Below are 17,551 nucleotides of genomic sequence, written 5' to 3' on the forward strand. Positions count from 1 at the left end.
TCCATTTCAAAGGAAGTTTCCCCATGGAAAGTAAATGAAAATAAAATTCATCCATTCCAGTATCAAACTTTACCAACTGAATACGACACTGGTGTCAAACTCAAGGCCCGGCACCAAATCGTTTTATGTGGCCCGCTAAAGCAAATCATGTGCATCTACTTCGTTTCTTTCTAAAATCTGCACCAAAATTGCAAATTGTCTTCACTTTGCATAATGTTGCGATATTGATAGCATTTTTTCTGAAAACCAAACCCTTTAAAAATAAACTGTAGCTGTGCAACAATTAATTGATTACTCAACAACTAATCGATTATTAAAAGAATCAACAACTATTTTGATAAACGATTAATCCTTTAGAGCCATTGTTTAATCTCTGATGTGAGCCTCTCAACAGTATATCTCTGATTTCTGTAGTCCTCCATGAAAGCAGACTGATTATCTTTGGTTTTAATCAAAATAAGACATTTGCAAACATCTGCATTTACTTTGTAAATGATCATTATTCAAACAATGATCATCATTCTTCTAAGAACATATATTTGCCCCGTCAGATGGCGACCACTCACCACAAAATAACTATAATTGTATTATGTCAAACTGTGTGTTATTTATGAAATGCTTGCACCGATGGTGAATACTGTTACGAGTTAGCACACCACCTGTTATTCTGGCATTTAATAATTTCAAAAATCAATATTAGAATGTTTTACTCTGGGGTTTTAAACAATGTCTTTCTATGTATAGAAACAGATTTTTTGACTGTGGGTGGTTACTGCTAACCTCTATATGCATACACTGTAAACCAACACCACATATGCTATACGATGTCAAGGCTGTCTTATATTTTTATAGAATGTAAACATACCTTGAACTATTCCAAAACTTCCCCAGAGATCTTATTTTTGGTGCATCTACCACCACACTGATAGTTTGCAGGTAATGGGAACTATGCAAATGAATGTAAATGTACATTGTCTCTGTGCAGCTATAGACAATGCTTCATAATTACCCGTCCATGTGAGGAAAAACTGTCTCACATGCGTTTGATCGCCCTGGTAATGATCTTTAGCGAGCTTTTAAGTGTCTTTGCTCATTATGCACCAACTCTCCTCCACGTTTTTTTAGTTTCTCGGTCTCATTGCCGGTGTTTGTCTTTTGATGGCTTCCTCTGATTGTGCTCGGGCGCCGCGGTGTCATAAAGCGGCAGCCCCGCTGTTCTTTGTGTGTAATGTTCCTCAAATATACAAATTAGAAGGAAGGTTGCAAACTCCGGAGGATGAACTGTGGTCCTTTTTTTCAGCTGTGGATGCTGGGAGAAAGAAATGGTCGATGAGATTGAATTGGCCTTATTTTGCACATGAACAAGCTCTGATAGGCCATTTAAAGCAGCCTTCAATTTGGGGTACCTGCTGCAAATGAATCCATCCATCAGCGCTGCGGCTTGTGTGCTGGGAGCGGAGGATTGTTCCTGCCTGTTTAACACGCTGGCGTTTAATTTGGCCTCCTCCTTGTTTTAGATCTTGGACACAATCCTATTGAGGTGATGGTCTACATTACTGGCTGGCAAGCCTTGAAGTTTGCTTTGCTTTGCTTTGCAAGTCTTGCCCATGATTGTGAATGTGAGTTTGAATGGTTGTTTGACTATACTGTATGTGCTTTGCAATTGACCAGCGACCCTGGCCAAGAATGCTCATCCCCCACCACCACTGAACGGTATGAAACTAAATCATACAAGAAAAAAATGGCACCCCAAACGTTAATAGTTGGTGATGGAGCTGTCAAGGATGTGAAACGTTTTTGCAATGAGAAGAACACCAACGTACTGTGTTTTACCAATGACATGGTGTCAGATATCGCTACTAAAAAAAACTTGGAGATCACTAATCAGCACCCAACTGTGAAATATCTCACCATACACACGGGCCCTGGATGTTCTCAAGCAGCAATCAGAGGTACTGAAGTGATATTTCATTGATCTCCTAACAAAAGTGCAATGGTTGGATGCTGAGGTTTTTATTAGTGGACCTCTCCCACTTGTACGATTTGGAGATGAACATTTCTCTAGAGTCAGTCAAGTGAGTAAATAAGTGGCTCGAAGAAGTGTGTACTGCACTATCAGTGAGTTTCATTGACAATTTCTGCGTTTTTTTGGGAGCGCAGACATCTTTACAAGGCAGACGGTTTCTGTCTAAATAGACAAGGGGTTAAGTTATTGGCTGGTTATTTTTTACGGCCCGAAAAGAAAACACTGGCCTTGGTGACACGGCTGGAGGACAAAAAGATGCAGTTGTTCCCAAAGAATCGGAGGAACAGGTGGTAAGGCGACACGAGGCTCAGACGGATTCATCAGCGTCATCCAAACAATCGGAGGAGCGAATGACAAATGAGATGAGCCAGCACGTTGAATCTCCCACACTCCCTCCCGGCCCCATTGGAGCAAAGCCCAACGCAAAACTCACTCTCTCCTAGCCTAAATTCTCTGCTAGATGTGACGGACAGGATGAAGACTATTGTCAATATTGGAATCCAACGCACACCACTCCAAGATCTTCCTCCCAGCCCCCCTCGCCTGAAACCACCGTCCACTAAGATGCGAAGGGCTCCTCCTCCACCCATGAAGAACCTTATCTGCGAATCTGACTGACATCTGCGGGGCCTTTTCCAGAATAAGTCAGACCCCTATGGAGATCAGGCATTTTTTATCCCTGTAATTACAAGGGACGGAATGTTGTTCAAAGAATTATGGCACAAAAAAAGTAGAACTACAAACTTAGTGAGGATAAAATGTGAATCTATCAAACCATTGTCTCGAGTTATCTCTGTGAGACGAGCTCTTTTCAATATCAGGTCACTGGGTAATAAATCAATGTTGATTAATGACATCATTACAATCTATGATCTGGACTTTTTTGTTACTAAATGAAATGTGGTTAACAGAAATTATCTGTAAATACCATTTTAAAATGAGGCAACACCAGCAAATTTTTATTTTATGAATAGGGAAAAAAGGCGGTGGTATTGCTGTTATTTTGAAGTCATTATTTCAGTGTAAAGAAATTATACTGGGTGATTGTTGCGCTTTTGAATGTTTTTTTTTTTTTTTTTAGTTAAAGGTGACCCAAAGGTTATTGTTTAAATAATTTATAGGCCTACAAGATACAATAGAAAATTTATGGAGGACTTTTCAGAACTGCTATCAGTTATTTGTACTGACTGCAACTATTTTGTCAACATTCATGTTGACAATAACATGGAAAATAATCTAAAGAACTCTCTGCTATACTACACATTTGACCTCTCTCAACATAAGAGTCCAACTCGTACTCAAGGTCACATCTTAGACCTGGGGCCTCAAGTACAAAAGGTGCGTACGCACAAAACCGTGGCGTCCGTTCTTTTTCATGGCAAAGTTCAGATGTATCAAGAGTGACATGACCCTTGAAATGTGCGGTGCCTCACACCAACTGTATGGCTGGCATACGCACGTTTCTGCAGCTTTTGGTGCTTTGTCGACACTTAGAGGTGATGCTGGGAAACTGTTCTCATAAATCTGCACACCAGAGACAGAATTAGCACTGATGAACAATTCATGCCCGGCAACATTTGATTTCAACAATGCAAGGTGAGGACTGAGAATTAATTTATTAACCAGTGTATTTAATGAACCACTGATATCTGTGAGGACACCTATTAATTGATCAAGGCGATCATTTATGCCGCCTATTGCCCTCGCAATCGCTTCGTGACTCCAGCACATGCACTGAAAAAAAAGTCCTTTGAATTTACTTCATTTGAACATGTACATCGGTTGCACATGATTAAAATGTTTAAATTGACATTTACCCCTCCACTCCTAAAATAAAAATTGTCAGTGTGCGTGTCCTCTCCTGTGTTTTCAAATAATAAATTGAGTAATCAAAAAGGAGTCAAAGTTTTTGATATCCTCTTTGATATGCTGATGTGCTTCTATTTGAATTCAAAAGAGTTATTACAAATACCACACATACAACATTTACGCATGAACCTTTATCTCACAGGGCTGAGTGTAGGTTACTGTATGAACACATTTGTTATGAGTTCTAAAAAATACATGGTATTAACCTTGTGGGGTGATCATAGTCAGCCACGTCCTCCCATCACCCCTGAGAGAGCAGCGATTCTCTCCTCGAACGGGGTGAGGTCCTCGGTGCCGTTTTTTCCGGCTTTTTTTGGCCGCACTTTGGCGGTGGGCAGCTGTCCTCCGCTTCACATCCACCTTAATCTTCTTTTTTAGTTCAGCGTGTGTGCACTATTCTGTCTCCACAGCATCGACCGCCGCACACACGCAGTCCCATTCGCTCCTCTTTCGCGTGTTGTTAACGCTGTAGGACAGCGTGCCAAAGAGGATTTTCTTGCGCGCCTCCACTTCATTGAGCAACTTCACATTCAGAAAAAAAAATTTTCTTCATTACCTTGCTCATTTTCCTTTTTTTCTGATCATGCAGAGATGGACATCTCAGGTGCAGGGTTAATTTAAATATGATTTGCATATTCAAATGTGGGCGTGGACAGGGAGAGTCGGCTACTCCAAAATGTGCGCTCATTGCCACGTTGATTGGAATGTACGAAGGAAATGTGCTTGGATTCATGAGTACGCAGAGTTTCATACATCTGGATGTTTTTGTGCATACGACGTTTTCTGGATTTGAGCGTAAGCCATGTTTTAGGAGGAAATCCACGCAAGTCTTTGAACATGAGGCCCCTGGTCATCTCTAAGAATGTTGAAATTCTATCAATTGTCATTAAGGATATGGCTATTTCTGACCATTTTTGTGTATTCTTTGAATTACAGGTTCCTCCAAAAGTTCAGACAACCTCTGTCTATTAAGAAAAGGTACATAAATGAGCGTACCGCCACTAAGTTTATGGAGACCATTGCTGTGCCACAAACTGTGAATGCTGAGACAATTGATGGTCTTTCGGATAATTTGAACTGTAAAATCTCAAATGTCATGAATGCTGTCGATGCTATTAAAACTAAGACAATCTTGAGGCGATGATACTACATCTGAAGCTACCCAGGAAAAACTCAATGACCATGTCATAATTTGATATAGTTGACCAAAAAACTAGAGAAAACGGTTCAGCAGCTGAAGCCAACAACAAGCTCTACTCTATACCATCTGACTTTTTCAAAGCTACTGCAAAGTCTGTGCTAGCTGATTTGCAGCAAATAATCAATTGCTCACTTCAGTCAGGCGAGTTTCCTTCCATCCATCCATCCATTTTCTGAGCCGCTTGTCCTCACTAGGGTCGCGGGCGTGCTAGAGCCTATCCCAGCTGTCATCGCAGGGCACATACAAACAAACAACCATCCGCACTCACATTCACACCTACGGGCAATTTAGAGTCTCCAATGAATGCATGTTTTTGGGATGTGGGAGGAAACCGGAGTGCCCGGAGAAAACCCACGCAGGCACGGGGAGAACATGCAAACTCCACACAGGCGGGACCGGTGATTGAACCCGGGTCCTCCGAACTGTGAGGCTGACGCTCTAACCAGTCGGCCACCGTGCTGCCCGGCGAGTTTCCTAAAACTCTTAAAATAGCTGCCATTAAGCCTCTGCTAAAAAATACAATGCTGGACGCTTCCATGTTAGAAAGCTATAGACCCATCTCAAACCACCACCCCTTCATAGCCAAGATTGTCGAGAAAGTTATTTTTAATGAACTCGGCACTTTCTTGAACTTAAACTTTTTGACAAATTTCAATCAGGTTTCTGTTCTCATCACAGTACAGAATCAGCTCTTATCCAAGTGCTAAATGATATAAGGTTGAATACAGACTCGGGAAAGGTGTCACTTCTGGTCTTGTTGGATCTCAGTGCAGCTTTCGACACGGTGGATCATAATATCCTGCTGAACAGGTTGGAAATGTGGGTAGTACTAAATGGAGCATTCCTTAAATGGTTCAGGTCCTACCTGGAGGAAAGGAGTTATTTCGTAACCATTGGAAAATCTCATCAAATGGGGTCCCTCAAGGGTCAGTTTTGGACCCCTCCTGTTCAGCCTCTATATGCTCCCCTTGGTTCAAATTCTTCATAACCTTAATATTGACTTATTCATACCTATGCAGATGAAACACAGTTATATCTAGCAGTGTCTCCAGATGAGTACAGTTTAATTGAGGTGTTGTGTCACTCTCTAAAACAGATAACTGGATGAGCCAAAACTTCAATTAAACCGAGATAATTGTTTTTGGCAGTAAAGAAAAGAGCTGTTAGTAAATACCTGGAGTCACTCTCTTTAAGAACCAAAGACCAAGTCCAAAACGTTGGTGTACTGATAGATTCCGACCTGACTTTCAACAGTCATATCATATCAATTACTAAACTAACTACCAGCTGAAGAACATATCCCAAGTGAAGGCTTGCATGTGCCAAGCAGACCAGGAGAAGCTCATCCATGCTTTCATCTAAAGCAGACTTGACTACTGTCATGATCTTCTGACTGGACTCCCAAAAAGAGCATTACACAGCTGCAGCTCATTCAAAATGCTGCGGCTCGGGTTTTGACCAAAACAGAGAGGTCAGCACTTATGACTCCAATTCTAAGGTCTCTACACTGACGCCCAGTCAGCTTTACAATAGATTTTAAAGTTCTGATACTGGCCTACAAATCACAAAAATGTTTTAGGTCATGAATTCATGAAAGAAATCTCTGTTATGTCGACCCACACACCAGACAGAGCATGGCGGTGGCATATTGGATGACACCAGGAGAAGCTCATCCATGCTTTTATCTCGAGTAGACTTGACGATTGTAATGGTCTTCTGACTGAACTCCCTTAAAAGAGCATTAAACAGCTGCAACTCATTCAGAATGCTGCAGCTTGGGTTCTGACCAGAACAAAGAGGTGAGAGCATATTACTCCAATTCCAAAGTCTTTACCCTGGCTTCCAGTCAGCTTTCGAATAAGAATAGATTTTTAAGTTGTGCTACTGGTCTACAAATCGCTAAACTGTTTAGGTCCTGAATACATGAATGAAACGCTAATGGAATATAAATGCAGTAGGGCTCTGAGATCGAGAGACTCAGGTCAAATAGTGGCGCACAGAGTCCAAAGCAAACATGGTGAAACAGCATTTAGCTATTATGCTGCACACAAATGGAATAAGTTGCCAACAGAAGTGACGTCAGCCCCAAGTGTGCATGTTTTTAAGTCCAGGTTAAAAACTCTTCTTTCCCCCCCCCCCCCCATGCTTTTTAGCGCATTTCCACTTTTAAATATTTCTCGCACTGTACGCTGTTTTAATTGTATTTTTATTTTTTGTTCCTCTTTGTTTTAAATATTTATAAGCTGTTTTTGTTTCTTTGTTTTTAATGCTTTGCTTTTAATCGTGTAAAGCACATTGAGTTACGTTGAGTATTAAATGCGCTATATAAATAATTTTGCTTTGCTTTTGCCAAATATCACATTTTTGGTCAAATAATATTATTTTCTAACATCGCTCAGGCTTAAAGTCTACCAGCCAAAACAGTGAAGACTGTTGCTAAAATGCCGTTTGTATAATTGTGAAGAAAATGTGCATTCTTACCCTGATTCGTGTTTGTGTGTACAATGTCAGGCTTGTCACCGGCAGCTGGTGTTGACCGCCTCGTTCCTGACACAAGAAACTGGTCTCCGGGCTTCATTAAACCCTTTGCATTAACTATGCCATTTAGCACAGCTCGGCGGTACCTCTTCGCACATACATTATTCAAGCCAGTCAACGGGACGTGTATGCATGGCTTCCTAAATGAAAACAGTCGCCCGCGAGGAGAGCAATGTTGTCATTCTGCTTTCTGGTCGGGGACGGTGAACGTTAAGTGCAGCGAGGGAGGCTAATAATCTCTGCCACATTGCTCAGAAGATGATGTGCTACATTAAGACCTTGGTTGTGCTTGTCTAAACCCGTCAGCGATCCCTTTTGATTTAGATATACAGGAACGCTGAACGGCTTAGGCCGGCTCGGGGAAGCTGGAGACGTCTTCTCCCGTTTGAAGCAAGATTTACAGGACCTACAGAAATACATCTATTCGCCAGCTATGCCCGCTTTCTAATTGAGATGAGTATTATGTGTCGGACAGGCTGGCGTGAGGCGGATACAAAACCCTGAGGGTATTGCTAAGAGTTCCAAAATGGCAAACCTCCAAACGCATACAGATAGAAACTGATAAATGTTAGGAACACTTGCAAATTGCACACATCCTACCGTGATCAGGAACTGTTTTTTTCTCACTTGGCATTCGTTTGGAAGGCTGTGTCGCTGCCATTTGCTGCCTCTTTCTTGTAAGAGCGCACATTAATTCGTCTGATGGGCTCTCTCGCCACAAGAATGGGCTACAATGGATTGACTTGCTGATCCGTGAACCACTTTGTAGGAGCCATCTATCCATTTTCTCTAGGATTGCGGATATGGGGGAGAGGTGGGGTGTACACCCTTGACTGGTCGCCAGCAAATCGCATTAGAGTTTTGACTGAATCTAAAATGCATGTTTTTGGACTGTGGGAGGAAGCGAGAGTACCTGGAAAAAAGCCACACAAGGAATCTCTACACACGATTTGAACCCAGAACCTCTCGACTGTGAGGCAGACATGCTCACCACTACTCCTCCTTGCGCCCTAAAGGAGGCATATTATAGATTTTTTTGGACAATTTACAACATTTCCCAGGTTTTACAATATGTCTGTGATGTGCTTTCGTCCCCAAAAAATCAAAATCAAATCAAATTCACAAACTTCAAAGTATGTGCTGCTAACCAGAGGCTAACATTGATAAGGCTAAACTGTGTGTCCAGCAACCATGCAGCTCGACTTAGCTTTTCGACTGTGACATGGCAGACCTTCAGACAGCCTAGCTGCAAAGTCAGTGTAGAGATGGTTGTATGTAAATTTGCCCCACTGTTATGTCAAAGTGAGCAAAAAGGCTCACAGACAATTTCAGAAATAGGCAGCTCCCAAAAGTTTGTACTCCACCTTCAGCTTGTTTGGTGCCATACCAGCAGCTCTTGTCATATGGGCGAAATATTTATTTATTATTTTTACCCTTTCAAATTCCAGGTTGTGTGCACAATGCCCAGTTTGTATAACAACCTCAAAAAAATTGATTTTCATATATTCTCAGTGTCAGCTATTGTTCTCATATTGCTATTTGTAAAATGTGTCTGCAGGCAGCAGAGGGAGCTTCTACTTCTTAAATTAAAATGCAATTCTTCTCCTTGGTCAACAGATGGTATCTCCACTTATCAAAATCAAAATTAATATCCGAGATTATTACAGCAAATTGCTCCTTTGTCCAAAAATGGATACATTATGTAATGTAGTTGAAAAGACACACACAAAAAAAACATTTTCAAATGTTGAGTATCAAATGAAACCCTCATCCATCCATCCATTTTCTGAGCCGCTTCTCCTCACTTGGGTCGCGGGCGTGCTGGAGCCTATCCCAGCTGTCATCGGGCAGGAGGCGGGGTACACCCTGAACTGGTTGCCAGCCAATTGCAGGGCACATAGGAACAAACAACCATTCGCTCTCACAGTCATGCCTACGGTCAATTTAGAGTCTCCAATTAATGCATGTTTTTGGGATGTGGGAGGAAACCGGAGTGCCCGGAGAAAACCCACGCAGGCACGGGGAGAACATGCAAACTCCACACAGGTGGGTCCGGGGATTGAACCCGGGTCCTCAGAACTGTGAGGCTGACGCTCTAACCAGTCGGCCACCGTGCCGCCCAAATGAAACCCATTTTACCCAAATCTTATAGTTCAAGCAAGTAAACAAAAAGGAGTTTTCATGGCTTTCAATTGGCTAAAAGTGGCCACAATAGAGCTAAAATTATAATTTGGTGTAAACACCTATATTTTTGATATCTTTAAAGAGCTGGAATTCAACATTACAAAATTTGACCCCCACCCCCCACCCCCTAGGAAAGTTTCATTACATTTGCAGCAACAGAGAAAATGTTTTTAGTTTTATGACTGAAGCGAGGTGGACACAAATGGTCAGCATAATGTGAACTATTAAACTTCAATGATTTATTTTTATGTCTCATCTTGGCCAGCATCTTATACATTTGTCATTTCTAAATTTTGCATCAATTTTTTTCAGGAGGTGTCGCCGGGCAGCAGATTTGAGAAAAGTCTGCCGGCTAATCCCACTCCAGCCAACAGAATCCATCAAGCTGCTGACTGTTGCCCGAGTGGAAGACGAGTCCATCATCATCATCATCAACGTCGTTGTCTTCGCGTGTGAAGCTCCCTTGAATGTCCGTCAACACACGCCTTTATGTACTTGTGTCCCTCCCAGCGGTTTTTTCCTTTTTTTTTTTATCAATGGAAGACTACCACCAGCCAGTGTGAATGCATTACAGTGGGTCCTTGCAATGCAAAAGACTGCAGAACTCATCTTTTTAAAACATGTCAGATCTTTTTGAAGTTGCCTTCCTCGCCAGAGACGAGCCGATCTCCGTCATTAGTCCCATGCTCGTTAATTAGCGTCTGTTGCCCAGGTAACTGCTATCTGTCAGCGTCTGCTCCCCGTCCCCCCTCTGCTATCTCCTGGAACTAGAGGTGATTGTAATTGAATGCCGGCTAAGCTCCAGTAAACTGCAAATGGTGCATGGGACACACCCCGACAGCCATATATAATGCATTGTTTTCAATGAATACCGTGTGGAATGCTTGATTTTGTGCGTAAGCCGTATGGAGGATCGCATTACAGGTGCAAGAGTTTACGAGTCTCCGTGCCAAAGGTTCGAGTATGAATGCCGAAATCGTGCCTATTTGCATTAAAGACACACAGCGAAAAAACTCTTGTTCATTTGTGGTTCTGTATCCAAACTCATGAGTAACTCTTTTTATTTTTTTCCCCTGCACTGAACTGTGAGGCGGATGTGCTAACCAGTCGTCCACCGTGCCGCCCATGTTAAAAAAACATAGAAAAATGTTAGTCTCAAATCAATTAAAAAGATTAAGAAATTGATCATTAATTGGAAACTCTAAATTGCCCGTAGGTATGAATGTGAGCGCGAATGATAGTTTGTTTCTATGTGCCCTGCGATTGGCTGGCGACCGGTTCAGGGTGTACCCCGCCTCTCGCACGAAGATAGCTGGGATAGGCGCCAGCAGCCCGCGACCCTGGTGAGGAGAAGCGGTGAAGAAAACGGATGGATGAATGGAAGAAATTGTTCAAACAGTCATACAAGTGTAAAAAGAAGTTAACCACTGTTCATGTTAAGACACCCGGTCTTTAATGACAAAAGGTGTAGTGTGACCTTTGTTTCGAAGATGCACCTCGCATTTTTTTTTAAACACTTAAATGTAAAAAGATGTTAAGTACTGCTAATCATAAAAATAAGACAGTTTACTTTTAACTTTGATCACAAGTGAAGATGTGTGTGGCTACACTGGAGTAACTTCCTGTAGGTTTTCTTATTCTTTTCCTTTGTTGTTCACTGAACTGAACCGTGTGTTACTGACTGAGAATTCTACAATTTAAGAGGTTCAACTCTGACAAAACAAGCGGAACGGAAAATGTGGAATCTGTTGAAAGTATAATTGTCATTTCATGTCCATGCAGATCTCTGCTGACTAAACAAATTCACACGCTTCCATGTTCGGTGTAATCCTGCTGTTTGCACACCCTCAATCATCCTAAACACGTTATGAATAATGGATATTCTCTCTGATTTGTTTGTCGTCGTAGGCGAAATAGCTGCCTTGGGTAACTTGAGAAACGCATGGCACGCCCCTCCCGAGCCCATGCAAAAGACTCACACACACACACACAGACACATTTTCATGTCCTGGTCCCTAAACTAAGCCATGTGAGGATCTGTGTACAGTAGCCCTTGACCTTGCCGGGTGTCCTCACGGTCCGCATGCCCGCTGGAAATTAAATTACAGATTAGTGGCTACGGGCCCAAAGGCGGCTAAAGTCACTCTCGCCGCTCTCGCTCTTATTCGGGGACTGCTGGTAGGGGATTAGAGGGAGGAAAGGCAAGTCTTGAAAATGTTTCTGACCCTTTTTTGCAGATCACTGGCAACAAACACCACTGACTCGCTTACCTGGCACCAAAGGCGGGTAGTAACGCGCTACATTTACTCAAGTAACATTTTGGATACATTGTACTTGTGAGAGTAGTATGAATGAACCATACTTTTTACTTTTACTGAAGTATTTATGTGAAGAAGAATCAATACTTTTACTCCGTTACAATGATCGACATGCCGCTCGCTACTTTTATTTATCCATTTGTGCGTGTGCAATCTATTTTTAGATATTATCATCGACTAACGCGTAGGGCGCCGTTGCGGCCAATCCAACGTGATCACTCGTGTCATTTGACTTCAATTCACCAATCAGACAACAAGGCAGTCACATGACCGCGCACAAAGCGTTTATGGGCCAATTAAAGTATCTCATTTTAGGGACAAAAACAGCTGCGCAAGTGTTTACAAACTCATAAAAACAACAGCTTTGTCATGCAGCTCTTAAATTGTGACTGCCCAAACTTGGACATTTCAGCCCACTTCTAACTTGAAAAAAAAATCAAATTCTGTAGCGCCCAATGCATGTGCTGTTGGTTTTTGAGCAATTTAAAATTAACATAGTGGCAGGTGAGTATGGATTCCATTATTATTTTGTAATTTTATTTAACGTTCATGCTCTGATTTATTTATTTTTTTAATCAGAAGTTACTCTTTACTTGAGTAGGGTTTTGACTGAGTACTTTCTTACTCTCACTCAAATAAATATTTGGGGGGGGGGGGCTACTTTTTACTTTTACTTGAGTCATATTATTCGAAAGTAACAGTACTCTTACTTGAATACAATATTTGGCTACTCTACCCACCTCTGCCTGGCACCAGCAAGATACCAGTGACATATTTAGTGAATATAGATGGGTGAATGAACTATACTGAGTGATCGGCACACTATTCTAGTGAAGGACACATTTTGAATCCATTTAGCCTCATACTGTAGGTGCATTAATTACAGTTTCATCTCAAAGACCAACAAGGATTTTGAGGCTGTTAACACCTGATAGTAACATGTTTTCAAGAGTGAGCACAACGAGGTTTTCCAATTAAAATTAGTATTTGAACCAAAGCTGACAAACAGTGGATGTTAATTGTTTGGATGTCCTCAGTGTGAGCTCACTTTGTTTGGGTCCAAGCTTCCAAATATTGTACACATTGACTTGGAGCAATGTTGTTTTCACTGCAAACAATTACTTTTTGGGGACTAAAACTGACAAACTGAGCAAACTCAGCAGGGAAGTTCAAGCAAATAGAACAATGTGATGCTTCAGGCTGGGTCAAACTAAATTCCATACAGGATAATACAAACACGTCCCTCAAATGAGCCCTCCCTTTTGCCATCCGGCAAAATTGGGGAGTAACTGCGATGTTTATGGACATTATTATACGCACACGGACATAAAAGAATTAACTGCTTGGCCCAATGTTAACCAAAAGCTAGTGAGCAGTCTCTCAAATGGATTAAAGTCTCACCGCAAGTTATTTGGCTACGACCCTTGTCCATGCACACGCACTACCAACTCGGCTCTACTAATTGACTCATTTCCCCTGGCAAACAAAAATAATGCTTTAGCCTGTTGCTGAGCCTTACCTCTGGATGCTGCAGTATCACACAAACCACAGTCTTTACTTTGCTCATTCTTTTCCATTGTTGTTAACATGCCTCGTTCAGGTGGATGCATTCAACACGGTGTGGTCTTTGCAGTTTCCTTGAGTGGAATCCGAATTTACAGTTCCCACTTGTGGTGCAATAAGTGTATTACATTCTGAAAATGACATGGCTACAAGTGTGCCTTAGCTCTGGACGAGGCAGTATTATACTCCAAAGGGGGGGTTCTGTTTTCTTGTGGCCCTTAACCTCCTCTCACATAAAACAGGCTAATCTTTAATCTTTCTCTATTGTTGTTGTTACCGTGGCACATTTAAACTGATGCATTAAATGTGGCATGTTTTTTTCACAGCATACTATTTAGTGGAAAACCAGTTTCTTGTTCTCTGTGAACTCAAATGTACAACGCTGTAACATTTTTGTTTGATTTTGTTAACATTTCAGCCATTTTCGGAGGTCTACACTTAAATGACCTTGGATGAGAGGCGGGCTACACCCTCGACTGTTCGCCAACCAGTAGCAGGGTACGTACACACAAAGGACCGTTCAGAATAACGTTCACACCGATGGACGATTTAATCTTCAGTGAACTTAGCATGCACGTTTTAGCAATGTGGGAGGAAGCCTGTAGTACCTGGAGAAAACCCACGCAAACATGGAGAAAACCTCAGAACTGCGATGTAGAAATGCCAACCATACAAGCATGGGAAGAACATGCAAGCTCCACACAGGAAGGGGCGAGCTGAGATTCCAACCTTTAACTTTTTGTCTGGGAGACAGATGTGCTAACCACTAGTCTACCATGCTGCCAATGACAAAAATGGGTATATTTTGGGTTTGTCTTAGAGAGCCTAAGATGTCAGACAAAAATGTGTACATTTTGGGTTCGTCTGAGGTCTTAGAGGGCCTAAGATCCCAGACGAACCCAAAATATACAATTTTTTCTCATTTGCCGTATCAAACGACGTGGATCATTGCGAAATATTTACAGTTGGCGGCTGTTCACCGCACAACAAGCGATTGAGCACCACACGTGGAGTGACATGCCGCAATGGAAGAACTGCAACGGTGTCATGGATTTGAGGCTCCACGTACAGTGTATTATCTTTTATTTAACCAAAAAACATGGCATGGCTGTCAAGGAAGAAGCAGATTGGTATTTTGGGAGGCTTTTGGCAATTCTGGATCGCCCCATTCCAGGGGCAGAGCCAAGGGGTGGGCAGGTGGCACAGTGTATTCCTAGTGTGCTCTTTTTTCTACAATTAAAAAAATGGCACGCACACTTCTGCAATGCTCGTAACAGAATAATTGATAGTCTCAGTAATAGGACATGTCGACTGGCGGCTTTCCCTTCTCGAATGGAGAAACAAGACACCTGCGGTCAGAAAGCGGTTCCAAGTATTAGCACGTCTGTGCTTCCAATGTGACGTGCTAATCGCTAACAGGAAGCCATTGCAATTAAATAAGGGAATAAAGAGAAACAGCTCCTGGGCCACGTGAATACCAATGTGCAAATAGTTTATTCATGGCAACGGTGGATTCTCCATCACAGGCCATTAAAGTGCATGTAAATACGTTTGGCTATGGCCACTTAGATCGCCCGTAAACACCGCAGAGGAAAACAAAAAGCCGCTCGCCAGAAGCTCCGCTTGCATCATTTTTACGATCTGCCCGGGTTTGTTCGCCACTTCAGGAGCGGCGTTTTAAAGTTTCTTTTATTTCCCCCGAAGAGGCCTGATGGCGTAGTTAGTATGCAGAGGATAGAGGGGCGCATAAAGCAGCCAATGCAACTGTGGCGGAGCGATACTTTTTCGACTGAACTTGCTAATAAGCATGCTGTTTTATGACGCTCTGAAAAAAGCGTTCAGGCTGTGAATTTGCTTTGAAATTCACAATAAGTTTCCTCATTGGAAAAGCCAAAGAAGCTCCCATGTAAGTGCTGTTAAGGCTCATAAAAAGAATCAGTGGTAGGCCTTGACTACATGAACGTTTTAGGGGGAGAGACTCAATAAAATGTGTTAGTTCACCCTGACTCTTAATCTTTCAATGTCAAAAGCGAAGCGTCCGTTTTACGACATTTTCCTGACCAAGTCCACCTTTCAACCAGGGAAGAATAGTTCTCACATTAGTTATTAGGAACAGATGAGGGAAAGTGTACTTTACAGTCAGACAGAATGAAAACACTTGCGAGGAGCATAGAGAATACGCTCGCTGAACTAATCGGGTGGTAAAAGGACAAATCAAGCTGGAGTCAGACACTCACTAGGCCACACCCTTTAAAGGCTCACGTCAAGACACGAATACTACAGTGTGTGTGATTTTTGCTTTAAAAAAAATTTTTTTTTTTTATAAAAACGTGACAAAAGGTTGTGGTAGTTTTTTGGGGACTAGAGAGAATTCATGGGATTTCATTCATTTCAATTGGGAAAATTGACTTACAAGGTAAATTACAAGCAAGCTTGGTCCTGGAATGAATTCAACTCGTAAGTCAAGACACAACTGTAGTTGGGTCTGTAAAATGATTCTGTTCTGCACTTCCACCTCGCCATTATGTGATCAAGGGATATAGTTAAATTCGCCTATGGCGGATACACACAAGTGCCTTCAGTTTTGGGCAGGGAGGGGTGAAACACTACAATGTCAAAGCCAAAAGATAAGCAGAACCGCACTGAATTTTGTTGGATGCACAGCTTAGCAACAGCTAACAGCGTTACCCTTTGATGACATATCAGGATATTTGTGTTTACCATGTCATGCGGCACTCTGCTACATTAACACAGTGGAATTTTGTAGGGACTGACAGGGACTGTTTCAAGATCCCTCTTGAATACTGTTACCACTGTTCCATAAAAAAATACACACATGCATAGGTTAAAAGTTTCAAGATTCCCACCATTACAGGCAATTTCCTTGATTTAATACCCACTGGGAAATCTGAAATCCATTTTAGTAGAGACTTGGATACATTTGACCCGGAAGAGCCTCTGTGTATACACATTTTGTAGCACCTGTACAAAAGAATTACATTTTTAATCCAGTGTTTGGGTCACCTCAGGAAAAGTCATAACATTTCAGAATGAAAGAATGACAGAATGTTTTATTTTTTTTATTGTATTCAATTTATTGGTCAAATGTCAAAACTGGTCAGATTTGCCCAGAAAAGTATGCAAGTGTTAAATTGTGAAAAATGTGCATGTCCCCTTTGGTACTTTAAGCTAGTAGGGATCGCCTTGTGTAAATTAGCCATTCATACCTCTCTCGTCATTGTTCTACATGACCACCAAACTAAATCCGTACCAGCCTGCTCTTACATAGATCAACAACAACGGAACTGTGATCTTGAGTTGATGACTTCTGACACTGGAACAAGCTCTCATGTATATTTCAAGACTGAACTCACCGCTGCGGATCAATTTACACCTTTTATCCATTTCTGCATGTTTGCCTTTCAATGAAATAAAAGCTTTTTCTTGTCATGTCAGGAAAGCGTAATCTCAGCATATCCATGTCACGCCGTGTGTCACATGGTTACAAACCTACAATATCCTTTTTTTCCCCCAAACCTGAGTGAAGGATGCAGAGACAAAGCCACAAAGAAGCACCTTAAGACAAAATGCTGTACAATCCTTCGAGACGCATCACTTTGAAATATCATTAGTACATTTTGTTATAACAAATGTTAATACAAAGATGTATTGTTCACGATCTACATCAAGACTTACAGACAAGGTCAATGTCGGTCAAGGCCGTCCTTTGAAACCGTTGACTGTGGTTTGCATCATGTCCGTTTGTTTTGCTAGCCAACGTACGCTATCAATCCCTGCATTTACACATCAGAAACACCAACATGATTCAAACCAAAACATCACAACTGGGTC

At 41.8% G+C, this 17,551-nt stretch overlaps 1 protein-coding gene and 1 long non-coding RNA gene across 4 annotated transcripts in view; one reads left to right on the forward strand and one right to left on the reverse strand.

Annotated features, from left to right (window-relative positions):
- cd276 (CD276 molecule) overlaps positions 1-11,322 on the forward strand; it is a 143,076-nt gene extending 131,754 nt beyond the window's left edge. Inside the window, exons 8-9 of one of the 2 annotated variants that reach the window (XR_009787410.1) lie at positions 4,832-4,873; positions 10,131-11,322. The gene's annotated coding sequence lies outside the window, so the exon portion shown is untranslated. The remainder of the gene's footprint in view (positions 1-4,831; positions 4,874-10,130) is intronic. The other variant, XM_061765673.1, reaches the window with a different exon arrangement.
- LOC133474212 (uncharacterized) overlaps positions 1-17,551 on the reverse strand; it is an 80,068-nt gene that overhangs the window by 14,930 nt on the left and 47,587 nt on the right. The gene's annotated exons all lie outside the window — the stretch shown is intronic.

Source organism: Phyllopteryx taeniolatus, chromosome 2 (assembly GCF_024500385.1).
Source record: "Phyllopteryx taeniolatus isolate TA_2022b chromosome 2, UOR_Ptae_1.2, whole genome shotgun sequence".
Classification (NCBI taxonomy): Eukaryota; Metazoa; Chordata; class Actinopteri; order Syngnathiformes; family Syngnathidae; genus Phyllopteryx; species Phyllopteryx taeniolatus.